Source organism: Rhinopithecus bieti, unplaced genomic scaffold (genome assembly GCF_001698545.2).
Source record: "Rhinopithecus bieti isolate Rb0 unplaced genomic scaffold, ASM169854v2 scaffold_4600, whole genome shotgun sequence".
NCBI classification, from domain to species: domain Eukaryota; kingdom Metazoa; phylum Chordata; class Mammalia; order Primates; family Cercopithecidae; genus Rhinopithecus; species Rhinopithecus bieti.
In genome coordinates, this window is record NW_016804545.1 from 2,328,587 (window position 1) to 2,356,361 (window position 27,775).

The following is a 27,775-nucleotide window of genomic DNA, read 5'->3' on the forward strand; positions in this document are numbered from 1 at the left end:
TTACTGTTTCTATTTACCAATGTAAAAATGGAGGCACTTGATGAGACGTAAAATTAACTTGCTGAAGTTTATACAGGTCATTAGTAGAAGAACTAGAGAATGAACTAAAGCTGTCTAGTTCTATGTACCAGACAGGTCATGCTTAGCTGGCTTTTCTGGATCCAGGTGAAAGGCTGGTCACACATTTCTATTAGAAACCAATTTATATTTGTTCATCACTCTGATCCAAATCTTTATGGATCCTGAGCTGGCATTCACTCTCACCCTAGGTTTCATGCTATTAGCAATTATGATCTTGTTTTCCAAATCTCAACCAAGACATTGACAAATATGTAAAACGGACAGGGCCAAACTAAAAGACACCCTCTAGTGCATTATGAGAAGCCCCCCTCCAGGCTGACATCTTTGCATTAGTCAACTACTTTGGGTAGTGTTCAATCATGTGTGTGGCTTTATAATTATACTATTTTTCTAGCCGAAGGTTTCTCAACTTTAATGTCACAACACACTGGTGTGTTGCAATTGACTGAGGTATTTCATAACTATTTATTTAAAAAATAGAACAGATTAAAGATTACAACCAAGTTAAAGCCATTCTTATTCACTTCCATTTTATCAAACTTTTTTGCATGTAGTATACAGGGTTATGTGTTATAGTTGGCATGGGAATAATAGTGGGTATGTCCCTGGGAGAGTGAAATAAAAAAAAATCAACTATCAAAAGTGTAGTGGTAGAAAAAAACAATAAATGCTGCCCTGGCTCACATATTTTTTTCATCTTGGTTACAAGAATTTAATAAGAAACTTTGTCAAATTCAATTTTAGTATTTCCTCTATTTTCATGGCCATGACCTTGTATCAGCTTCCTAATATCTCTTTCAAAGAGTATCAGAATGGATTTTCACCTGCTTTTATTGTGGAAAACTTCAAACATATAGAAAACTGAAATATTAAACATCTATATGCCCACCTAGATTCCACATTTTTCCAGACTTCTTTTATCTGTATGTATGTGTATGTACATATTTTGTTCCCTGGACCATTCGAAAATAAGTTGCAAGTATCACGACAATTTTTCTGGGGCCAGTAATTTGCCTTTGATATATTCCCTGCTCTTCCCCCTACACTGTGAAGGTACCTCCGGGAGCCATTTCCTGCAAACTACATTTCCCAGACTCCCTTGCAACTGGGTTCTGTAGGTTTTGGCCAATGTAAAGCATGGGCTGGAGATTGGATGAGAAGAGAAGACAGGGTGTTTCTACTACCCTCGTTGTGTTTTGGGAAGTGACTTCGTTTACTTCTCTCAGCCCCTTTCTCCACAGTCCAGGCTTCTGCTGGGGAGTCCTGGCTAGTTCCCACTGGACAGCCTTGGCTCCTGGACTCTGGTAATACCGCCTCCTTCCATTGTCCCTTCAATCCCAGGGTGGTAGTGGTTTCCCGCTTTTGCTAATCTCTGGGTTGCCTTTTTGTCCTGTTGGCCCTTTCACTTGTGACACTTTTTAGGCCACTTTCCTGCATTGAATCCCATCTTTTGAACACCCTTTTATGTGTGTGTGTGTGAGTTCTGTTTTCCTGATTCTGATTAACACACCTTTAAATTCTTCACATTTCTCCTAAAAATAAGAACTTTTTTAATTAACCTTGATACCATTATCACTTAAGAAAATCAAGAATACCTCCCTAATACCATGTAATACTCCAGCCCATAGTAACATTTCTCAACTTGCTCCCCAAATGCAGTTTATAGTGATTGTTTCAAACTAAATCTAAAGTTTATTCACTGCATTTGATTGTTACATCTTTTCAGTCTCTCTTAATCTAGAACAATTTCACTAACTCCTTCCCCTGCCCCCCGACCCATGCCCCACCATGATATTGACTTCTTAAAGAGACTAGATCAGTGGTCTTCTAGAACATCCCTGAATTTTTCTGACTTTTCTTCTTGGTGCTATGGGACTTGTTCATAACTCTAGTTTTTATAACCCAGAGGTTAGGTTACAAAGGCTTGATTAAATTCAAGATAAATATTTTTGGCAAGAACACTTAATAGATGCTGCTGTTGATTTCATATTGCATCACACTAGGAAATACCCCATGTCAGGATGTCCAGCTTCCAGTGATAATACATTTGATCATTTAGATAAGGCCATGGCTACTAGATCTTCCTGAATATAAATACATTCTTCACTTTTGCATTTTGCTTTTGGCATTCTTGTAGCCTGTATGATAACTAATTGAATATTAGTATTTGTTACATATAGTTTAGTTATCTTTAGAGTTTCTATAGAATACTACCTTGGGGACTGTACATGTTCTGTGAATATTTAGGAAATGAATGACTTGCCATGAATTTTATAGCAGCATGATTGCTTGCTCATATATCTTAGTTCCTTTTTCACTCATCTTTCTCTATTTTCTGTTAAACTCCTTTACTCTTCGTTTTTACATCCACTAAAAAATGAACAAAACATACATGGATTGGCACTAAAATCAACTTGCTTTCTGTCCATTCAAATCAGCTGACTCAACATGTCTGAAAATGAACTCACCATCCATCCTACCAAACTTGCTCTTCTCCCTGCATTGCTTAACTCAGTGCATCACTCAGTAACCCCAGCCACCCACTAGACTGGAGATTCATCTCTAATCCGTGTCAATCACACCACTCATTCAGTTATTTCCCAAGCTATGTCCATTCTGCCTCCCTGTAGGTCAAATCACTCAAATCTTATTACCATTACTCAAGGTCAGTTTTTCACCAAGTTTCATGCAGATGGCTTCAAAGACTCACTTTCTTGCTTCCAGGCAACCTCCCTCAAATCTCTCCTTGGTTCATACTGATGCGCAGATTTCTTCATCTCAACCTCCTACTTAAACTCTTGTCAATCACCCTCCATTGTTAGCAGGATTCAAGGCTCAGTCTATCAAGGTGCTGCTTGCTCTCCAGTCTCACATCTTGCTGCTGTGCCTTCTGCACCCACTACACGAGCCCCCATGTGTTACAGTCACAATAGACTGTACTCTCACATGTACACACTTGTGCCCCTGCTGCTGCTCCTTGCTATGGCACTCCATGTCATATTCCCCTGGTTATCCTCTACTCATGCCTCAAGTCTCAGCTGAACAGGCATCTCTATGTGAATCCTTCCCTGATTTTCTGTGTATCCTTGCATCCAATCACCTAGCACAGTGCTGACATAAGTAGGTGACCGATACATGTCTACCCACCCCACTGAAGGGGGTATCCAGCCGTACTTCTCCCTGCAACCCTGAAAAGACTTTCTCTGGTTCTTCCTTCCATCTGAATCAAATCCCAGCCCCGTTAGTATCTCTTAGCAAAAATTTCCTCTATTGCCTAGACTTATCATGGCTAGATATAAACAAGATATCAAAAATATAAAAATGTAGGAAGAAAGGGAAGAGTCAAGACTCAATGCAGAGGTTCCCAGAGCAGCAGCAGGGCCACTGTGTAGGTCTGTAGAGAAAGCCTGGAGACAAGAAGTCTAGTGAGGTACAGTTAACATCAGGCTAGATTATGTCATTGCCAGGAATAAAGGGCCAACTCCAAATCAGAATGTGGGAATCACAGCAGGGCCAAAGTGTGGAAAGTCACAGCCAAAAGAATTCTGTGGTGCCCCTTCTTTCCATCTCATCACTGCAGTTATGCAGACCAATGATCAATCTAGAAGTTCATGGTTTGCACCAGCCCTGTGAAATCACAAAACAGGGGCTGATAAGAGTTTCAGAAGAAAGACCAGGGATTGGTCCTAAATTGCAGTATATTAAATAACCATTTCTTTTTCTTGGATGAATCCCCCCTATGTTTTTCTGCCTCTTTGGGAGAATAGCAAATGATAAACAGGGACCTAAGAAGGAATAAAAATAAACCAATGATGAATTTTAACAAGGCCAATTCAAAAGAATGCAAATACTACTGCATGAATCTGAATAGAAGAAGGAAAATGTTCAAAGAAAATGATTATACAAAGAATGATAAAATAGGAGGTTGATGTATGGAAAATGTAACACATGAAAATAAGAAACCAGTTTCTAACTTCTTCATTTGCTTAGTGTTTGGTAATCATGTCTCTCTTCCTAGAATCCTCCCAGTCCCTTAGCATGGCCTGCAAAGCCTGGGATCTGGCCTCTGCCTAGATATCCAGCTGCATCTCACACCTCCCTTCTTCTCTGCTCTAGGTCCAACACATGACTGTCCTGTTTTTCAAATACACCAAGCTCCTTCTTGCCCCAGGGCCTTTGCAGATATCTCCCTCTCTTCCTGGAACAGTAACCCCACACCCCTGATGCACTGCTGATCCTCGTACCAGCCTCCCCAGCCATGCTTCCCCTACAACCCTCAACAGGTTATTCTTGATCCCTCCTTCCATCTGAATTAGCTCCATCTTTTTTTTTTTGTGATGGAGTTTCACTCTTGTTGCCCAGGCTGGAGTGCAATGGTACGATCTTGGCTCACCGCAACCTCCACCTCCACCTCCACCTCCCAGGTTCAAGCAATTCTCCTGCCTCAGCCTCCCAAGTAGCTGAGATTAGAGGCATGCACCACCACACCCAGCTAATTTTGTATTTTTAGTAGAGATGGGGTTTCTCCATGTTGAGGCAGGTCTCAAACTCCTGACCTCAGGTGATCCGCCTACCTCGGCCTCCCAAAGTGATGGGATTACAGGCATGAGTCACTGCACCTGGCTGCGAAATTTCTTTATTGTGCTAATCAGAATTTGCAATCATGTATTCATCTGGGTGGTTATTTGTTTAAGGATTGGAAGTTTCTCAGTGTAGAGAACATGCCTGTCTTGTTTTCTTCTAGAGAGTAGGAACTCAATAGACAAGTTTTGATTGAGTGAAGACTGAAAGGGAGGATGAATCTATGGACTGCTGTGTTCATCTTTGCAGCAGAGACTCTTTATACCTCAGTTTCCCTCAGCATCATCTTTTCTTCATTAGTACTATAATAGAGCCTCAATATTGACCTGAATATATGCCTCCCTAGAAAGAGGCTACATTTTCCCAGACTCCCTTGCAGCAGGGTATAGCTGTATGACTAAGTTCTGGTTAATGGGATGTAAGTAGAAATATCATTTGCAACTAATCAAAAAGGTCTTTCAAGGGGGGGAGAGTTGTGTGCTGGTCTTTGACTATTCATGCTTCCTATGTGCTGGGTTAAAGGTGTGATGGTTGGAATTTAAGGAGCCAAATTGGATATGATATGGCAATCAAAAAGTTACATTGTACAAAGTATGAGGACACTAGATCCCTGATGATTTTGGGAAGCAGAGCTGCCACACTAGGTCAAGATCTGGAACCACTACAGCTATACATAATCCCAAAGGGCAAGCACAGATAAGGTGCTGTGAGACAGGCACAAGGCATGGGGCTTAAGGACATCTGAGTCAAGTCTTGAGAACATGGAAGATAAATGAGGAAAGACACTTTAGGGAATGCAAATCCCATTAATATACCAAGTAATGAGGTAGCATAGTGTATTTAGATACTGACAATTAAACCCTTAGTATCATTGATACGCAAAAGGTAGAGCAAACGCAGGTTACAAATAACACATAGACAATTGAGATTGTGGCAGAGATTGCTTCTTATCTAAACATCTATTCTTCCCTTCCTCCTTTACTGTGATAAGTCATCACTCATATTCTCTAAACATTTCTGTTTCTCCCCCTTTTGATAAATGGTAGAATTACATTTCCCTGACCCCTTACAGTTAGATGTAGCCAGGTAACTTGCTTTGGCCAATACACTGTGAACTTTAAGGAATAGAGTAGGAATTACCATGTTCTTTGGCCATGTTCCTGATAGTGGTTCTGGGTTTCAGAGTGAAGACACACAGAACCAAACCCTAACCAATCCAGGATGGTCATGTAACAAAAGAGGAAAATAAGACTTTGTTGTGGTAAGCCTCTGAGACTTGAGGGTTGTTTGTTACTGCAGCATAATCTAGTTTATTCAGATAGATGGGACCCTGGTTTTATTCGGGTTGGCCATGCACCCAGTACGCAAAGTATTGTTCCTGGGTGTGTCTGTGAGGGTGTTGCCAAAGGAGATTAACATTTGAGTTCGTAGACTAGGAGAGGCAGAACAACCCTTGATCTGGATAGCCACCATCTAATCAGCTGTCAGCATGGCTAGAATAAAGCAGGCAGAAGTTGGAAGAACTTGACTGGCTGAGTCTCCTGGCCTTCATCTTTCTCCTGTGCTGGATGCTTCCTGTCCTCAAACATCAGAATCCAAGTTCTTCAGCTTTTGGGCTCTTGGACCTACACTAGTGATTTGCCATTGGCTCTCAGGCCTTTGGCCACAGGCTGAAGGCTGCATTGCTGGCTTCCCTACTTTTGAGGTTTTGGAACTCAGACTGCCTTCCTTGTTTCTTAGCTTGCAGATTGCCTATTGTGGGACTTTACCTTGTGATCGTGTGAGTCAATACTCCTTAAACTCCCCTTCATATATACATCTATCCTATTAGTTCTGTCCCTCTAGAGAACCCTAAAACAGTACTCTTGGGCATTTATCCTAGAAAAATGAAAACTTATATTCACCCAAACATCTTTACCCAAATATTCATAATAGTTTTATTCATAACAGTCAAAAACTGTAAACAACCTAGAAGTCCTTCAACAGGCAAATGGCTAAACAAATTATGGTACATCATACCATGGAATACTACTCAGGAATAAAAAGGAGCAAAATCTTGATACATTATAAACACAATAACATGGAAGAATCTCTAGAGAATCATACTGAGTGATAAAAGCCAAAATGTCACATGCTGTATAATTCCATTTATATAGCATTTATTAAATTGGAAAAATTATGGAACAGATTAGTGGCTGCAACTTGTGTTGATAAAAGGGGCAATTTGTATTGATAAAAATATTCTGCATCTTGACTGTATCATTGTCAATATCTTGCTTGTGACATTGTACTAAACTTTTGCAAGATGTTACCATTGGGGAAAACTGGGTAAAGGGTCTATGGAATTGCTCTGTATCATTTCCTATAATTGCAAGTGAATCTATAATTATACACAACAAATTAATGAAAAAAAATAAAGTTATGAAAGGGGAAAAAAAATCACAAAAATCTGAGATATACCATAGACCAGTTAAACAAAAGCTTCCTGGAACTTAGATCTAGGGGCACTGGTATTTTTATTAAAATTTCCCAGGTGAATCTAATTTTCAGCTAGACTCGAACTCAAAAGACAGCTGCTAAAAAATGATGCCACACACTGCTTCAGGGCTTATTACAAGACCTTGAAATAGCCTTATCCTCAGCTCCAAGTCAGGTGACATATACATAATACCGTAGAGGAGAGAGGAGAATAAGAGTAGGACTGTAGTGTTCATCATCATAGATTATCCCTACTGCCCAACCAAAAAGTGGACATTGTTGGTGTTTCCTACCCAAATTTTGCCAAGCTAAGTGGGTAATCAGGACTTTGAGTGTAGAAATCAGAATCTTTTAGGGAGAGACCAGCTGAATATTGGACTCAGGCAGAGGACTTGTTGGTTTATCCGTCCTTTGCCTGAGCAGGACAAAAGAGGATGAGAAAGGAATAGCAGGGAAAGGAGAAGAAGGTGCAATGGAGAAATTCATGTGTTTACTGTTTGTCTTGAATTTCCTCTGTGCCGAGGAATATGACTGTGTCATCTGGTTAGAGTCTTCAGGCTATTGCTCTATCCACAAGAGAGGACCCCTTGTTGTGGGAATCTTAATAGTAGGAGGTATGAAATTCTGGTCATGAGAGCTGAGGAGGGTCATCTGGGAGTGGCTCTTCATAGCAGAAGTTGAGAGCCTTCTGAAGAGTTCACAGGGTACCCTACAAAGAACCCAGAGGATTTTGACGTCAGTTCCGCATTGGTCAAAAAAGGAATGAAAGCCAGCAGAGACAGACCACAAGAGCAACTAGTTATGCAAGATGCCCCTATCCCTTGTCAATTCCTTCTTCCTGCCTCGGCACAACAGAATAGCAGGTGCAATCGTTCTCAATCCTGGCTGCATGTTAGCATCAATCACCTGAAGTTTTTAAAAGTACTGCTACCCAGACTGCACTCCCAGATACTAGGATTTAATTGATCACATCCAGTACTCCTAATTCCATTCATGCCAGTTGCCTCAAATACCACCTCCCTCTGGATGACTCACTATCTTCTGAGATTGAGACTGACATCCTCAGCCTCCTACCTAACATGTCCATGAGAATGACTCAAAGGCACCTCAAACTCATGCCATTATCTTCCTAAACAGTCTCTTTCCAAAGTTCCCTCTTTCAAGTAGTGGCTCCTTAATCTACTTGACTATGCAAACCTGTATCCTTGAAGTTATTCTTGAAATTTCCCTCTTCCTTATTCTTTGCCAATGTCTCTTGATTTTACTTCTTTCCATCATCAAAACCAATAGCCTGTCTAAGCTACCATTATCCCTTGTCTATTCTAGTGTAACAGCCTGCTAAAAGGCCTTCCATGTTAATTTTAATACTAATTTTCAGTTAATTTTTTACATTGCTCCTGAAAGAACTGACTTTTGAAATACAATATGATTCCATCATCCCCACCTTCCCACTATCTCCAGTTGAAAGTATTTGAGTGCTTTTCCACGCCACTTGGGTTCAAGAGCCAAATCACAGACATCCCGTACAAGTTTACTGGGCCTGACACCCACTCATCTCTTATTTTTCAGTCAGTCTGCTTTCTGTACCCAGCTAGTCTGTTCTTCTTTCTGATATTCTTAATGAGCAAAGCTCCCTCTAATCACAGGCCCTTTGCATGTGCTGTCCTCTATGCTTGAAACTCTCTCTTTGTTGGGCTTACCTCCTCACCCCTTTACTTTCAGATCTCAGGTTGGGCCTCGCTTCCTTCAGGAAGCCTCCCCTAACATTCCCCAACTAGGGAGCAACTTATACTAGTCATGGTTTTAAATTTACCTATTACCATGTGCTAAGGACACATGCATCATTTCATTTAATCCATACAACCACCTAATGATGTTAGTACTATCGTCAATTACATTTTACAAATGAGGAAACTGAAAGAATGAAAGTAACTCATCTTTGGCCACAAAACTGGTAATGACCTCAGGTCTGTCTGGTCCTGAAAGCCATGTTACATGTGCTGCATTGTACCACTCCTGAAAGACATGGTGCAGGGCATTTCCCTTATGGAGTCCCTTTCCCATCTGATATGCCAGTCACCCATTAAAGGTAGACCAGAACTCAAGGCCTGCCCTCTAGACCAAACCACCATCCACGAGCTCCTGTAGCTTCTCTGTGCTGGGTATAAACATATGACAGCACAGGCAGAGGCAAGCTGGAGAGATGACAAAGTAAATTCATGACAGTATAAGGAAAACATGACAAATGAAAGTCATGCAGTAGGAGGATGGGAGGATCACTGAGAGGCTTGTAGGGCTTATTTTGCCTGTGTACAAGGAATGAATGACTAGTGATAGCAACAATAGGGCTTTCTCAGAGATGGAAGAGCCCTTTTACTAAAGGAGAAAGTAAACATTACTTAGGACAAATCTCATATCATACTTTAATGTTTACAAAGGAGACAGAGGGAGACAGGCCAGGAAAGAACCGATTTCCCAGGGGAGGAAATTGCAATGAGAATAAGTAATCTGTATCAAGTAAGAGCGTGTTTGAACAAAAAGAATACCGAAGGACAGAGGAAACTCTAAGGATAAGATAGGATTTTATTCAGCAGGAACCCCTACTAGCTTTATTTTAGGCTGTTTTAAAATGGTGAGTAGTCAAATGCAAGGGAAAAAGCTCTATGAACTAACACCATTTCCTATAGGTTTTGATGCTTGAAAGTTTTCCCCAAGTTCAGAATACATATCTTAAAATTTAGAATGGCTTTAACGGCCGGGCGCGGTGGCTCAAGCCTGTAATCCCAGCACTTTGGGAGGCCGAGAAGGGCGGATCACGAGGTCAGCAGATTGAGACCATCCTGGCTAACACGGTGAAACCCTGTCTCTACTTAAAAAAAAAAAAAAAAAAACAAAAACTAGCTGGGCGAGGTGGCGGGCGTCTGTAGTCCCAGCTACTGGGGAGGCTGAGGCAGGAGAATGGCGTAAACCCGGGAGGCGGAGCTTGCAGTGAGCTGAGATCCGGCCGCTGCACTCCAGCCTGGGCGACAGAGCAAGACTCTGTCTCAAAAAAAAAAAAAAAGTTTTAACGTCTAACAATTGGAAAATGTTTAAGTAAATCACAGCCCATGCCATGAGATGGAATAATAGTCAGCCCTTAAAATGATGCAGACGACAAAATGCAGTGAGTCAGGATAACATTTGTTAGGTTAAAAGTCTGGCTGTCTTCCTGGCCCCCTTCCTTACACTATATACAAAAATTAATTCAAGATGGATTAAATAATTAAATGTAAAACCCCAAACTATAAAAACCTTGGACATAGGAAAAGGGAAAGATTTCATGGCAGAGATGCCAAAAGCAATTTCAGCAACAGCAAAAATTGACAAATGAGATCTCTTTAAACTGAAGAGCTTCTGTACAGCGAAAGAAACTATCAACAGAGTAAACAGACAATCTACAGAATGGGAGAAAACATTTGCAGACTATGCATCTGACAAAGCCGTAATATCCAGCATCTATAAGGAACTTAAATTTACAAGAAAACAAACTCATTAAAAAGTGGGCAAAAGACATTACATACTTTTCAAAAGACATGTGGCCAATAAGCATACCAAAAAAAGCTCAACATCACTGATCATTAGAGAAATGCAAATGGAAACCACAATGAGATAACATCTCACACCAGTCAGAATGGCTATTATTAAAAAGTCATAAAATAACAGATGCTGGTGAGGTTACGGAGAAAAAGGAATGTTTTAACACTGTTGGTGGGAGTGTGAACCATTAGTTCAACCATTATGGAACCATTGTGGAAAAACAGTGGGGATTCCTCAAAGACCTAAAAGCAGAAATACCATTCAACCCAGCAATCTCATTACTGAGTACATATCCAAAGGCACATAAATCATTCTATCATAAAGACACAGGTATACATATGTTTACTGCAGCACTATTCACAGTAGCAAAGTTATGGAATCAATCTAAATGCCCATCAATGGCAGACTGGATAAAGAAAATGTGGTACATACACACCATGGAGAACTATGCAGTCATAAAAAAGAATGAGATCGTGTCCTTTACAGGGACATGGATGGAGCTAGAGGCCATTATCCTTAGCAAACTAATGCAGGAACAGAAAACCAAATACCACATGTTCTCACTTATAAGTAGTAGCTAAATGATAAGACATGGGACGCATGTCGGGGAACAACACACAGTGGAAAGGGTCAGGGGGAGAGGAGGTAGAACATCAGGAAAAACAACTAATGGGTACTAGGCTTAATACCTGGGTGATGCAATAATCTGTACAACAAATCCCCATGACCCAAATGTACCTGTATAAAAACCTGCACATGTACCCCTGAACTTAAAAGTTAAAAAAAAAAGCAAAATACAAAATATACAAAAATACATGTGATTACAACATCAAAATATTTTTTTATATCTTAATTTTTAAACTTCAATAAGTATTTTAGGAATTGGAATAAAACACAAATGTTATTTATAATGTTGTAGCCCTCTTTCATATCTTATATTCATTTTTTCTCCATGTATGCACAAAAGGTATTTTCAACACCTCCAATAGGTCTGTGGCTACTCGTTTTTGTCCTAGGTTATAAACACTGCTCTTAGTTCCTTGGATTTCCTTCTCTCATGGATGACTTTACGAGGGTTTTAATTTCGCTTTTCTGAGTAGTGGCTTTTTTTCTGAAGATACCCATATCAACTTCAGAAAAGTCTCCTAGGATACCCTGACTACTAGCTAGGCATTCTGTAATATTGAGCACCTACTGTCTTCTGTAGAGATCATATTCATTTTCTATTAGTAAACAACAAATTATCACAACTTCGTGGCATAAAATGACATCCATTTATTAGCTCACAATTTCTGTGGGTTAGGAGTCCAAGTAAGGGTTAACTAGGTCCTCTGCTCAGAGCCCCCCAAGGCTGAAATTCAAGTGTTGGCCAGAGCTCTGATCTTATCTGAGGCTCAGGATTCTTTCCCAGCTCAAAGATTTTTGCCAGAATTCAGTCCTTCGTGGTTATAGGACTGAGGTACCCATTTTCTTGTTGTGTTTTGGCTGGAAGTGTTCCTTGCTTCTAGGGGCTTCCCTTAGGTCCTAACCATGTGATCCCCTCACAGCCTGGCAGCTTTCTTCTTCAAGGCTAGTGGAGACTACTGTTGCTTTGAGTCTCTTTTTGGTGCTCACCTAATTAGGTCAGGCCCACCCAAGGAAACCTCTTTTTGAGGACAGTTGATTGAATAGAGTCATGATTTGCATCTGCAAAATCGCTTCATCTTTGCCACATAACTCAGCCTACTGATGAGAGTGATATCTCATAATATTCACATATGATGTGGTCCTGCCCACACTCAAGGGGAGGCGATTGCAAATACAGTGTATATATCAGGGGTTGCAAACCTTGGGGACTATCTTAGAATTTTGCCAACCACAAGGTTACAGGCCATAAATTAAGGGTGTTCAAATATTGGGTTAGAATTTACCTAAGGTATACTTTAATTAGATTAAAATTTATATTTTAAAATATACATTTTTAACTCTATTACCCACCAGTTTTCCCGGAGTTTGTTGCCATCTTTATTTACTTGAAGTTTCCCAAGAATGTAAGGTAAGATGTTAAATTTAAAAAAGTACTGTTTGCAATTGTTATCTCTGAGAATCTGTATTTTCTTGGTACTCTAAAACCAATGAATGAATGAAATAATCAACAAAACCAACCAACCAAAACAAAATTTGGAAATAAATGGGGTGCTGAGGAGAATAAAAGAATGCTTATTGTTTTTTACATTGGGGAGATGACATTTCAGATTTTCTTTAAAACAAAAACGTTGCACTGTTGAAAATTATAAAATTGTTTGCAGAAGTAACCGTTGAAGAGGGGTGGGAGAGTATGATATGTATTGAGACTTATGGAGTGAGGCAATGAAAGGATGTGCCTGATATTCCCTGGGTCTGTCTAGGGTTAAGCTGTTCTCTGAACACATCACGCCACAAGAAGCTGCTCTTCTGGGAAAGAATTTTAAAATCTGTCCTGCTGTCCTACCTCATAGACACGTAGCAGTCAATTATTTCCAACTCAGTTGGGATTGTAATAATACTTGCAGCACTTTTATGGCACTTACCTAGCACTTACCGTGTATCAGGTATTGTTCAAATCTCTTTATGCATAGTAACTCATTTAGTCCTTACAATAGCTCTGTGAGGTATGCATACTATTGTTCTCCCTATTTTACAGGTGAGGACACTGAGGCACAAAGAGGCCATATAACTTGCTCAAGATTGTATCAGTGAGAGGCAGAGCCCAGGTTTGGATTTGGGCTACCTGCCCTCAGAGGCTGTGTCCTCCAGTTAGCTGTCTGCCTTGCAGGGAGGTGTTTAAAGGTATTATCCTGATGTCAGTGAACATCATCAGGAACAACCCTTCCATTCCTTCTCCCTCTGAGTGAGTTCCCTATCTACATAGCTCTGCCATTAGCATCTAAGCTCCTTCAAATAGGATTAACAATATTTTGATTATCTTTCTATTTGCTGCAAGCCAAGAATGTTTCCTTGCTCCACTAATACATTTTTTTTTTTTTTAATTAAGAAACATTTCCAAAACAGAACAGCCAACACAAAGCCAAAGATTAGGGGCCTCCAAATGTCTGGTTAAATTGTGGGAGTACCTGAGAGGAGAGTGGCTGAGTTGATCTGATTGGTGGGCTGTTAGACACAGTCTGCACCTCATGGTCCCCCTGGAACAGCCTACAGTACCGAGGTCCTGGAGCCACGCTGTAGTTGACCTGGATCTGGCCATAGTGGTATTGCCTTGGAATGTAAGCATGTCATCCCCCTATTTTCCCTTTAAAACCTACATTTTGAAAATACATTTCTGGATGTAATTTTGTCGGACACATTTGCAATGAGGTGACATTTCTTGTCTTCTGTGGTTAAAGCTATAGCTGTTTTTTATCTTCATTTTTTCTACTTGGCTGCTTTCTCTGTTTTTGTTTTTCAATACTGTAGCTCCTGCTTCTTATTCCCTTTTCGCATCAGCCATTTGATGCTGTCACTGATCTTGTGGCTCACTTCCTTACCTGGAAGCTTTCTAATACTTTTGCCACAGACCTTCCCACGATGTCTACTAGTACTCACACTGTTCTGTACTCATCCTAATTAGACAAGTACTGGCATTATCTTATGTTTCTTGGAATTTCCTTGGGAACAATGTGGTCTCTAGTACATTTCCATCATTCACAAGGGAAGAGGTTTTAGACAGAGTGTTTTTGGTTGCAATAACTGAAACCCAAGATGAATGATCTTAAGCATAAAATAATGAATTAGCTCTGATAGATTTTAAGATACTGAAGACTCACAGAAGTGAGCTCAAAAAAAAAATGCTCAAGAAGGTATAGTGGCTCACAGAAGAGCTTTAAGTGCTAAAGCCTTAGGGATAAGAACTGTGCACTTATCTCTTGTCTCTTGCCTCTGCTGAGCCTCATTTTGCAGCATGGCCCTCTCTACTCTCTCCATGTGGCAGAGAAGATGGCCATCACTAGCTCCAGAGCTGCACCAACCCATTGTATCCAGCCCTACATCCAGCATCTGAGTATCATTCTCAGGGAAAGATTCTGACTGGCATGGCTTGCGGGGAGATGACGCCCTGTGACTGGCCTGGCCCATGCAAGCCTCCTCCTGTGCTTCAGTGGTAAAACTCTGTCTCTAGCTTCACAGGGGCAAGCATAGGAACTCCTCAAAGGAAAGACGGCAATGTTTCAAAGGGAATGGAAAATCATGCTATGTGACAAAATCCCTAGCTGCCACAGCCTGATGTAGTAGGGAGATCCTCCAATGTAACAGCCTCCAATGGACTGTCTAAATAATTCCCTCCCACAATTCAGTTTCCATTTAGGTGATATGATTTAAGGGTATCATTGAGGTTGAATGTGAGCTGTGGAATACAACTCAGTAAGAAAATCACAGCGAGCCCAAGCCATGTGGGACGTCATGACCATGTAAACCTATGCGTTAAAAATCACTGGTAGTGGGAGCTAGGGCAAGAATGAGCCAGAGGAGGGCCCCAAGTAAGATTACTATTCAGGATGACACAGACAGCTCATATAGAGAACCATTGCCTTGAGTGTGCACCGGGCTCAATGGAAAAACCTCAGAAAGCCACTTGAATAGAAAACTAAAGGGGTCCCAATATGTGGGCAGGGGTATTTTTCATCCTGCTGAGGAATCAGCAAAAAAAGCCAGTCAATTCTTTGCTCCAATGCTGATTTTTTTAAAAGTTTAAAAAATGGAAAAATAATAAGTGGAGATATTCATGGGATACACAGTGATGTTTCAATATACAGAATGTATAGTGATCAGATCAGAATAATTAGCATATCCGTCATCCCAAACGTTTACCATTTCTTTGTGTTGGGAACATCTAATATCCTGCTTCTAGCTATTTGAGAGTATATAATATATTAATGTTAACTATAGTCATCCTACAGTGGTATAGAACACTAGTACTTATTCCACGTCCAGTTCCAAGACTAGTTTTTGCTACAAGGGTCTGGAGATAATTTAAGAAGGGGAGTGGAGTGGGGAAGGGTAAAAGATGCATTTATGAAATACTTCACTAATCTAAATTTGTGGAGAGAGTTCTGGGATTTTTCTCAAAGGACCAGAACTCAAAACTTCCATCTGGGTAAAATCAAGATAAAATGTTTGCTGACTCCTTATACCCTAAGGGTGAGATGCTCTAAGAGCTTCTGAAAGCTTCTTTTCAAGCAAGCTCCTGTCATAAGAAAGATAATAGGATGTTTACAGTTTTCCTTCCTTCCTTCCTTCCTTCCTTCCTTCCTTCCTTTCCTTCCTTCCTTCCTTCCTCTCCTTCCTCCTTCCTTCTTTCCTTTCTTTCTTTCTTTCTTTCTTTCTTTCTTTCTTTCTTTCTTTCTTTCTTTCTTTCTTTCTTTTTTCTTTTGGATAAATTCTTCTCATGGTAATTCAGAACCATGCTTAGCCAATGTAAGTTTTCTATTGCAGCAGTGCATGCTTTGCGACATGTCATGAACTTGCAAAGAAAAGAATAGTGCCTTGCTAAAACAATTTAGTACGCAAATTTTGAACCCAGAAAATTGAAATCTGGAAGAATGCCATCATCTAAATCTTTAACATAGTGCCTCTGGGGGTGCGCGATGATGGGTAGCAGGAGGCAGGGCGGATGTAAATTCCAAATACCGCCTGGGAGGATCATTTCCATTACGCTGGCTAAGAAATGTAAGAGTTATTATAATGAGGTCAGTTCTGCGTCCTTAAGTTATTAGCGACCAGCTGAAGGACAGAGACAAGGCTAGCAACAGAAATTAAATTAGTTATTATGGGGGGCGTTTATAATCCAAGGCTATTCAGAAAATTAGCAAAAACTAGCGTCGTGTTCTTAAAAAAAAAAGGATTATGGAGGAGACCTTATTAAAGCACAGAAGGCTCAGCTATTTAAGATGAGCTGACATACATAGAGTCAGGAATGTGCAGAGAGAGCCTGAAAGGCAGCCAGCGCCCTGGAAGGAATTTCAGTGGAATTTCTTCACCGGAGCGAGTAGCTTAATAAAAGAGCAGATTTCTAAGGGCAGAACTAGAGCAGTTACTACAAATAGTTTTTTTTTTTTTTTTTTTTTTTTTTTTTCCCTTCTCTCTTTAAAGAAGGGAGCGATAGGAAGTTGGAGAGGAAAATGTTGAAACAAAGAAAACAAGCTTCTTACTAGCTCTCTAGGCCATCCCCATGCAAAATGTCTGTTCCCAAGACATTCAGAATGTTGTATCATTTAGTAATCATAAAACATACTGCAGAGTTGACCTTGGGTGTTAGTTTTAGATTAATACTAGATATCATCAAGAACTGCATGTAATATAATACTTTTCAAGAGTCTGAAATACCATTTGTTTTGTCTTGCTGCCAACATTTCTGCTATTTTCCATTGCACAGGACAGAAATGAGGGCTTGAAAATCCTTTTGTGCTCTGCAATTGTCCCCTCCTCCTGCCTTTGATGCAGGTCTTCCTCACAGTCTGATACACAAAGCCTTTTCTGGGGCAGTGTTAATATACTGGATGTTTACAAATCTGAGGTTCTGAGTTATTTCTGCTTCTCTTTGATCAGGTAGGTTGGCTAACTCATTGTGCATGTGCGTTTTCATTCTTCAGATTGTAAAATGGTGACAAAAAGGAAATGGGTGTAAATGTGTACATCTTTCCACCAACGTATCTACTGTTTTATCAATATGCAGATTTTCTCTCACCTCGCCAGTCAAAAAAATTTTGACCAAGAATTAGCTTGGCAAAATTGTTAACTTTGAAATTTGCCAGTTGATTCCTGGGGCTGGAACTGTAATCTGTTGTTCCTGTTACTTTTTCTCTATTTGTGTCTCTCACTATCCATGAAAGTAAAAAGAATATTTACCCGAAGCCTTGAGATCTCACAAAAGAAGGGTTCTGTGAGGGCAATAGCTCAGGCAGCCCGGGCGAATAGCTCAGCTGACAGGCGTGTAGCATGACTAGAGTCACCGCACAACAGCATTTCTCAAACCATGGGCTGTGTGATCACCTGGGGTGTTTGTAGAGATGCAGATTCCTAGGCTTCACACCAGACCTACTGAAACAGCATTCCTGGGCTTCGGGGCCTGTGAATCTGCATTTAATTATGTCACCCAGGTGACTGAGGTACGTGGGCCTAGAGGAATGGAATGTGTACTTTGAAGGGGAAGACATGATGGGGGCTAAGAAGGCAACTGTTGTGGATATTTGCTTTCATTTCAGCCCAAACCTCACAAGAAAGAGCTATAGCACAGGTTACAGTGTGCCCCAAGCAGCAGCCATTTGGAGGTACCGGGCAAGCAGGGCACATGTGGTACTGCAGGGTCTGTGCAGGAGTGAACTGGGGCCAGTGATCAGCAAGCATTCAGGGAGTGTATTAGAAAGTATCAAGCCATGAGCAGAACGCTTTGATGTCCTATGTGTGTTCGAGATCATCGGATGCAAATCTAGTGGGCTCAAGCACAAAGCATTTCACTGAAAGGCTGGGGAGGCTTTTGAAGATTAAAGGAAGGCTGAAAGGTGAGCTAGAAAGAGAGGATAGTAGATATGTTGTTAGAGGAGGGCACGGTACCTTGAACAACAACCCCCTAGTCTGTATCTAATGAGAGAGAGGGATTCCCTTAAAGGAACTCATGGTGCATTTTCCCAAAGTAAGGATATAGAATGGAGTGGATGTGGAACAGTTAAAACAATTGGCCGCTCGACCAAAAACAAGCAAACCAGTGAAAGCCAATCTCACTATGCAAAAAACCATTTATCAGCTATCAGGGACGTCCAATAAGCAGAATGAGATGGTGGTCAAAGGGCCAGAGAAGAATCAGGAATTTCGTAGGAAGAGGGACAGGGACAGAAATAGCAGGAGGGCAGGTACTCAGCAAGGGCAGGCCTGCAATAATGCTGTTTTGCTTATGAACGATCAGAGGGCTGGCCTCTGTTTCTTTGCCCCTGGACTCCTCCCAATCCAGTCTGCGATAGTATCAACTTTGCAAACCCTCTCCAGGCAGGGTGCCCTCTGTTCTGCATCTTGAGTGCTTCATCTCTCCTTGGATGACCTGTGGGATACTGCTCAATCTCTTCCTTGCCTCTTCTCCCACTGGAATTTCCCTCATTCCATGTTTCCATGGGAATTGTTAAATTGCCAGGGGCTTCCACTCTCTTGCCTATTTCCCTCCATGTCACTCTCACTTAGGGGACCCTGTGGCTTAGAACAGCCATGCCAGCACCATGGTTAAATAGGCCTTTGTGGTTTGGTCTGGGAACCATACCACTATTTATCGTGATTTTTTTCTATGAGGAAATTCTTTGAGTTCCAAACACCCCATTGACTGATGACCTTTCTGAACACAACTGTCCTATCTGGGATCAGCAATGGGGTGAGATCACTAGGAATTGTCAGAGCCAAGCTGGGAATAGCAAACCAAGGCCAGGGCAGGCTAGGGTCAGAAGCAAGGCATAGGGAGGCATTTGTGAAGTGAACAGCAGGATCGGAGCAGTCAGGAATTAGTTAGGGAGTATGTAGCAGGGAGGGTTCCAAGTCAAGCACAGATGTGAATGTGTAGGTATATGGATGAATCTAGAATCAAACTTGCTGGGAGAGAGATTGGGAGAGGAGAGAGTAAGTGACATGACAAGCAGACAATGGATCCAGGGTGAGTAAAATGTGGTGGAACTGTCAAAGGGCAGAAGACCTACTGTGGCAGTGCCTTTTTTATCACTCCCCTTTTGGGCCTGACTGCCTAGAGCTGAGGAACTTGGCCACTAGAGTTTATATCTGTTCTCCCACTAAGGGAAGCACAATCTCCAGTGTCATGGGGACACTACAGCCTTGCTAGGAGCTGCAGTCTTGGGTTGTTGGTCCCATTCCTCGCAGAGGCATTGTTCACCCCCAGATCCTTCAGGCCCACTGCACGGATGCCTGGTGGCTACTTCTCTTCCCTTTCTGGCTGCTATTCCTCTCTCACAACTTTTCTTTGCAAGCTCCGTGGAAGGAAGTCCTGGGTCATGACCTTCATTTCCTGCCTCATGTGGCCATAAACTTAAAGGAGATAGAGTGAAGAAGGAGAGACAAGATAAAACTGGAGAGGGGCTAGTGAGAATGATGATGCTGAAAAGGTATTTGCAAGAGAATCGGAGTTCTTCTTAAGAATTCCAGGGCTCCAGAAACTTCCTTTCAAGAAAGGTTGGTCATAGAAGCATTATTCGTAAGAGTGAAAAAGTGAGAACAATCCAATGTCTATCAAGTGATGAATGGATAAATGGGTAAGCAAAATGTCATATAATCATATAATGGAATATTATTCAGTCGTAAAAAATGAAGTACTGATACATGCTACAGCATGAATGAACCTTGAAAACACTATGGTAAAGAAAGAAGCCAGGCACGAAAGGCTATATATTCTATGACTTTGCTTATATGAAATGACCAGAATGGTCAAATTCATAGACACAGAAAATAGATTAGTGGTTGGGAGAAGTGAGGAATGGGGAATGTCTTCTAATGGGCATTGGATTTCTTTCTGGAGTCATGTTCTAGAATTAGTGGTGATGATCACAACCTTGTGAATGTACTAAAACCCGCTGAATTGTACATTTTAAGATGGTGACTTTTATGGTATGTGAATTATGTCTCGATTTTAAAAAGGGATTGGCAATGGCTTGCTGAGGAGTTAATCTTCACCTGCACTTGCTGTTTTCAGAGCTTGGGTCCCCTGCTGTTCTTTCCAGGCTGCTTCTAGTGCATGGAGCTTATAGACCTCAATCAGAGAATCTGGTGTAACCATCACTGAGTTAAGCGTTTCATAGTTGAGAAATGCATTCAACTGGTGACAGTGAGATGGGATGAGTCTTTGGCCCTCAACAATCTCTATCAATTTCCCCAAAGCTACTCCAAATAACAAGAAGAACAAAAGTCAAATACAAATACATCATACTATAGAAACACTCATATAAAAAGTACTACAAAGCATTTATAGAAAACTTGCCACTTTAATTGATCTATTTCATACAATGTGGGTAAACACACATACACACACACACACACACACCTGGGTTTTCTAACCAAATATAGCTTCACCTGAAATCCCCTAAGTCGTCTTTTCACCTGATGACTACCCTGAAACGCCTGTTGCATGGGATTCCAGACATGGCCATTGTGCTGCGATCCTCTTTGCGTATCCACCAGTGCTTTGAATGCTTGATCTGGAGCTGCCCTGTGTAAGGCCCTGTTTCAAAGTCTTTCTCTTTTTCTTTTTTTTGGAGATGGACTCTCGCTCTGTCACGCAGGCTGGAGTGCAGTGGCACTCTCTCAGCTCACTGGAACCTCCGCTTCTCAGGTTCAAGCAATTCTTCTGCCTCAGCCTCCTGAGTAGTTGCGACTATAGGCACATGCCACCACGCCTGGCTAATTTTTTTATATTTTAGTAGAGACAGGATTTCACAATGCAGCCCAGGCTGGTCTTGAACTCCTGAGCTCATGCAATCTGCCAGCCTTGGCCTCCTAAAGTGCTAGTATTACAAGTGTGACCCACTGCATCCAGCCTCAAAGTCTTCCAAATGGTACAATATGCCTAAGTAGGCATCGGTCCTTGTTGGTCCATCATTAGCAAATATATTGACTGGTTAACAAGGCTCACATTGTGAACCAAATACCTTGTTTAAGCAGAGTGCAGGAGGACAGAAGTGCTGGATTTTTGCTTGCTGTTTGATCAGGCAGCATTTAGAGGTCAGGCTTCAACCTTTAGCTTATAACCCCCTCTTCTAGTTCTGGCTGATAGGAGATTTTTGACTGAAGTTTTAGGAATATATAAGAAGAAATGCAGAAGAGAACAGACTGGGAAGTAGAAAGCGAGAGAGAAAATGAGTCCTATGATAGAGTAAAGTAAGATCAGAAGCATGAGGATTGAAAGATGGACCATGTTGACATTCGCAGCTGTGGTTCTCTAGTTGAAAGCCTAGTTTCTAGTTGAAAGTCTTCTGAAACTTCTTTTTCATGTTTTTTAAGTTGGTACATAATTATCATACATACTTATGGGGTATGTGTGATATTTTGATACATGTATACACTGTAATGATCAAATCAGTAATTAGGATATACATCATTTCAAACGTCTATCATTTCTTTGTGTTGGGAACATTTCAAATCTACCCTTCCAGCTATTTTAAAAATATTCAGTAAATTATTTTTAACTATAGTCACTCTATGGTGCTATCAAACATTAGAATTTATTCCTTCCATTAATATCTAATTGTATGTTTAGACGCATTAATCAACCTCTCTTTATCCTCCTTTTGCCCCAATCCTTCCCAGCCGCTGGTATTTATCATTCTACTCTCTACCTCCATGAGATCCACTATTTTAGCTCCCACATATGAGTCAATATATGATATTTGTTTTCCTGTACCTGGCTTATTTCACTTAATGACCTCCAGTTCCGTCCATGTTGCTGCAAGTGACAGGATTCCATTCTCTTTTATGGTTAAATAATATTTCTATGTGTATGCACACCACATTTCCTTTAACCATTCATCCATTGATTGACACTTAGGTTGATTTCATATCTTGGTTATTGTGAACTATGATACAGTAAACATGGGTATGCAGATGTCTCTTCAATAAACCAATTTTCTTTCTTTTGGATATATACCTAGCAGCAGGATTGCTGGGTCATATGTAGGTCTATTTTTAGTAGGTTGAGGAAACTCCATACTGGTTTCCATAGTGGCTGCAATTTACATTACCACCAGAAGTTTACTAGTATTTCCCATTCTCCACATCCTTATTTTTTGTCTTTGATGTTAGCCACTTTAGCTGGAGTGAGATATCTCATCAATTTGATTTGCATTCCTCTGATGATTACTGATATTGAGCAGTTTTTCAAATATTGGCCATTTGTGGGTCTTTGAAAAATGTATATTCAGATCTTTTGCCCATTTAAAAATCAGGTCGTTTTCTTGCTATTGAGTTGTTTGAGTTCCTTATGTATCCTAATTATTAATCCCTTGTCACATGGATAGTTTGCAAATATTTTCTTGTATTCTGTAGACTGTCTCTTCACTGTTGATTGTATCCTTTGTTGTGCAGCAGTTTTTTCAGCTTGACATAATCCTATTTGTATAGTTTTGCTTTTGTCATCTGTGCTTTTGAGGTCTTACCCCCCCAAAATCTATGTCATGCCATTTTGGTTAAAGCACAGAACTGTCTTTGGTATGTTTTTCAAATATAGATGAGTATTAAATGACTAGTGTTTTCTTCTCATGAATCAAAACATCTTTAAGGACATCCAACAGTTGTACCTGGGATGCAAAAATACTGAGATGTGTGAAGATAGCATCTATTGTATCATAACCTCCCCCATCATGGAGAACCAGACATTGGCTGTAATTGGAGGCTCATAATTTCAATTTTTACTTCCACCTATTCATTTTTTTCCCTCTCTTTGTAAAGTTTATTTTATTTTATTTTTTATTTTTTTGAGATGGAGTCTCACTCTGTCGCCCAGGCTGGAGTGCAGTGACACGATCTTGTCTCACTGCAAGCTCTGCCTTCCGGGTTCTCACCATTCTCCTGCCTCAGCCTCCCAAGTAGCTTGGACTACAGGCGCCCGCCACCATGCCCGGCTCTTTTTTTTTTTCTTTTTCTTTTTGTATTTTTAGTAGAGATGAGGTTTCACCATGTTAACCAGGATGGTCTCGATCTCCTGATGTTGTGATCCATCTGCCTGGGCCTCCCAAAGTGCTGGGATTACAGGCATGAGCCACTGTGCACGGCCCTAAAGTTTCTTTGGTTAACTAATTGAACATAGATTAAGTAAGAAATTTAGTGATATGTGTGAATGGGCCTGTATCTGTGTATTTCTAGTAATGGACTTCATTTATTTTCAACCTCTGCTCTGACTATTCCCTTTACATTCTTGCTTTAATACATGAATTCTTAATGTGGGCAAAAATTAGTTTTTGTTGGGCAGGGGCAGTGAAAAAATCATACTCTTTACATACAAAACATAGATCTTTCACAATTTCACAGGAGACAATCAGGTAATACCTTAAAAAGCTCCTTAGGAGGGTAATAATAAAGAACAAGTTAGGAAATACTCCTGTGACTGAAACCTGGCTGTCCTTGAGGTCTTTGTGTTTCTTGCAACTGTTTTCTCCTTTAGGAACTGGAGGTGAGCAAGTCATCCTCTTAGTTTCTCTTTGCCATTTGCAAACCAGTCATTTTTTTTAAATACAATTTCTTTCTAAAATTTCTAAAATAATTCTTTGCAAAGTTTCTCACCTCCTTTAAAGTGTCTTTAAAGCACACACTAATCCTCCTGGTTCAGATAACTATTGATTTTAGGTCACTGTCCTTCATTCTCTGAAGAATTCAGCACCTGACTCACTGTCTCTCCATCACTACATGGTGATTCCGTATTGACATAAGTGATCAATCTAACAATCTGGACTCTTGGTTCCTCTACTGCTCCTCAGCTACCCACCTCCATGCGCATAACTGAGATAGGATCATTGTCAAAAACTGCTCCTCCTTCCTGACCTCATTTTAAAGCAACCCTCGCTCTGACCACAATCCCCTCTCCCTCCCTCCCTCCTTTTCCCTCCTCTTCCCCTCCTGCTCCACTTCCCTCCCCTCCTTCTCCACTTCCCTTCCTTTCTGTTACAGCAAACTAAATATGGCCTGAGAAGGACTCTGTACTTCTCTATTTGAGTCCTTTGTGGATGAATTACAACATAACTTAATAGGTAGACAAGATTGAGAACTAACTTGGAAGTGTGTGCCTATAATAGTGGCTGGGTCCTGACCAATCCCAGCAGCCATATGTCAACCATTTGTATACTGTTGAGTGTTCAAACTGTGTTCAACTAAGGCAAACGCTGAACTGTAACCAATCCAGTTTTTCTGTACGTCACTTTTGATTTCTGTATGTCACTTTCCTTTTTTTGTTTATAAATCTTCCACCCCATGACCACACTGGAGTCTCTCTGAATCTGTGATTCTGGGTGCTGCCTGATTTGCGAATCATTCATTGCTCAATTAAACTCCTTCAAATTTAATTCAGCTGAAGATTTTCTTTTAACACTTCCTTCTTTCCTTCTTTTCCTCTTTCCTCCCTGGGTCCTGCCTATTTTCCTCCCTCTCCTTCCCTCCAGTATCTTCCCTTTGACAAATCTCTCACCATTCCAGGGCCTCTAATCCACTGGCTTAACTTTCTACTGTTTGTTACCCAGCCCACCCAGTACTCACCAATCACATGCTTGTAAAATTTAACCTTCCTTCCTACTCTTGGCACACCCCTAAGCATCTGAAAGATAAATATAATCAGCTGTGCTGAGTGGTCTCACTTTAAACATGTAAGCACAAACTGGTGTTAGGCTCTGAATGCTACCTGACAGTAATAGTATATTTCTGCACTTTATTCATTTTATGACTCTCTTATTCTTCTAAACGGCTATTCTATACTTTCTTCTTTTCAAAACGTCAACTCCCCCCTTTCACTTTTCACAAAGAATTTCTCATGCCTACAGCACCAATCTGCCAACATTTCTGCATCTGTAACTGTACTTTCTGCCAGCCCTACTGCAATGGATGAGTCGAACTGCAAGTTACGGGGTTTGACTTAAGGCTACCTCCTCTACTTTGCAATAGCTCTCATCACTTCCTGCCTAAATGCAAGTGTGCTTTGTCTCTCTCTTGCATCATCATCCTTTAGAACATTAACTAAAATACAAACATATGTAATATCTTTCATTAAGAAACTAGTCATTCCTTGACCCCACATTTCTCTCAGGCTGCTGTCCCATTTCTCTGCCCCAATTAGAGCAAACTCGTTGAAAGAACTACTCTTCTCAATGTCCTAATTCTCTATAGCTTTATTGAAATGTAATTCACATGACATTATAATTAACCCACTTGAAACGTACAATTCAATATTTTTTCATATATTCATGGACTTGCACAATCATTACCACAATCTTAGACCATTTTATCACCTCAAAAAATAAAAATCTTACACCCATTAGCAGTTACTCTTATTTTTCCCAAACCATTACCCTTAGCCCTAGGCAACCACTAATCTACTTTCTCTCTCTATAGATTTGCCTATTCTGGACATGTCATATAAATAGAATGATACAATAAGTGGTCTTTTGTAACTGGCTGTTTTTCACTTAGCATGATACTTTCAGGATTCATCTATTTTGAATCATGTATCAGTGAGTCATTTCTTTTTACTGCTGAATAATATTCCATTACATGGATATACCATGTTTATCCATCATCAGCTGATGAACATGGTGATTGTTTTTCTGCTTTTTTGGCTACTATGATTATTGCTGCAATGAACATTCATGTACAAGATTTTGTGCAGGCGTAAATTTGTATTCTCATTTCTCAAGTTTTTTGTGTGGATAAATGATTTGTGTATCTAGTAGTGGAAATGCTGAATCATACAGTAAATCTGTGTTTTGAAGTTTGCAACATTTTACATTCCCATCAGCAATGTTTGAGAGTTTCGATTTCTTCACATCTCTGTCAACATTGTTTTTGTCTTTTTATTGTATTCATCCTAGTGGGTATTAAATGGTGTCTCATTCTGTGTTAGATTTACATTTCCTTGATGGCTAATGATGTTGAACATCTTTTCATATGTGTATTGGTCATTTGTATATCTTCTTTGCAGAAACATCTATTCATATAGTCTGCCCAGTTTTCAACTGGGTTATTTTCTTTTTATGTTTGAGTTGTAAACGTTTTAAATATACATTCTATATACAAATCTGTTATATGTATGACTTGCAATTATTTGTTTCCATACTGTGAGTTGTCTTTTCACTTATTTTATGGTGTTCTTTGAAGCACAAAAGTTTTTAATTTTGATGAAGTCCAGATTATGTTTTCTTTTGTTGTTTATGCTTTTGGTGTCATCTTAAAGAAATCATTGCTTAATCTAATCCAATATACCTCCTGTTTTCTTTGAAAGGTTTTATGGTTTTGATCCATTTTTTTGTTAACTTTTATAGAGTGAGGTAAGGCTCAAACTTCTTTCTCTCTCTTTCGTTCTTTCTTTTCTTTCTTTTCTTTCTTTCTCTCTTTCTCTCTTTCTTTCTCTCTTTCTCTTTCCTCCTTTTCCTTCCCTCCCTTCCTTCCTTCCTTCTTTCTTTCTTGTAGATTTCCAGTTCTCCCAGCACCGTTTGTTGAAAAGATTTGTCTGGAACTCTAGTCAAAACTCAATCGGTCATCAATGTATGAATTATTTTTGGATTCTCAATTCTATTCCATTTACCTGTTTGTCGTCATCCAAATACCATGCTGTCTTACAAGTTTTGAAACTGAGATGCGAAATTCATGCAACTTTGTTATTTTTTCAAGATTGATAGGTCCCTTGAATTGTCATATGAATTTTGGTATCAGGTTACCAATTTCTCAGAAGATGTCAGCTGAGATTATAATAGAAAGTAAATTGAATCTGTGGATCAATTTGAAGAGTATTGCCATCATAATATTAAGTCTTCTAGTCCATGAAGATGAGATATTTCTCCATTTATTTAGGTCTTTTCTAATATCTTTCAACATTGTTTTGTAGTTTTCAAAGTATAAGTTTTACACTTCCTTGGTTAGATTTATTTCTAAATTTTTTGGTGATATTGTAGGTGAAATTCTTTTTTGAATTTTACTTTTGGATTTTTCAATGCTAGTGTATAGAAATACAACTGATTTTTGTATACTGATGTTGTATCCTGCAAACTTTCTAGGCTTGTTTATTAGTTCTAATAGCTTTTTAGTGAATTTGTATGATTTTCTACATACAAGATCCTTAAGGTCTGTATGTTATGTGCAAATATAGATAATTTTACTTCTCCCTTTCCAATCAGGATGCCTTTTACTTAATTTTACCTTAAAATTACATGACTACCCTGGCTAGAATCTCTAGTATAGTGTTGAATAGAAGTGGTAAGACTATACATCCTCGTTTTGTTCCTAATCTTAGGGGAAAAGCTTTAGGTCTTTCAAGTGTAAGTTATTAATTGTAATGTCAGCTGTGGGTTTTTGTAAATGCCCTTTATCAGGCTGA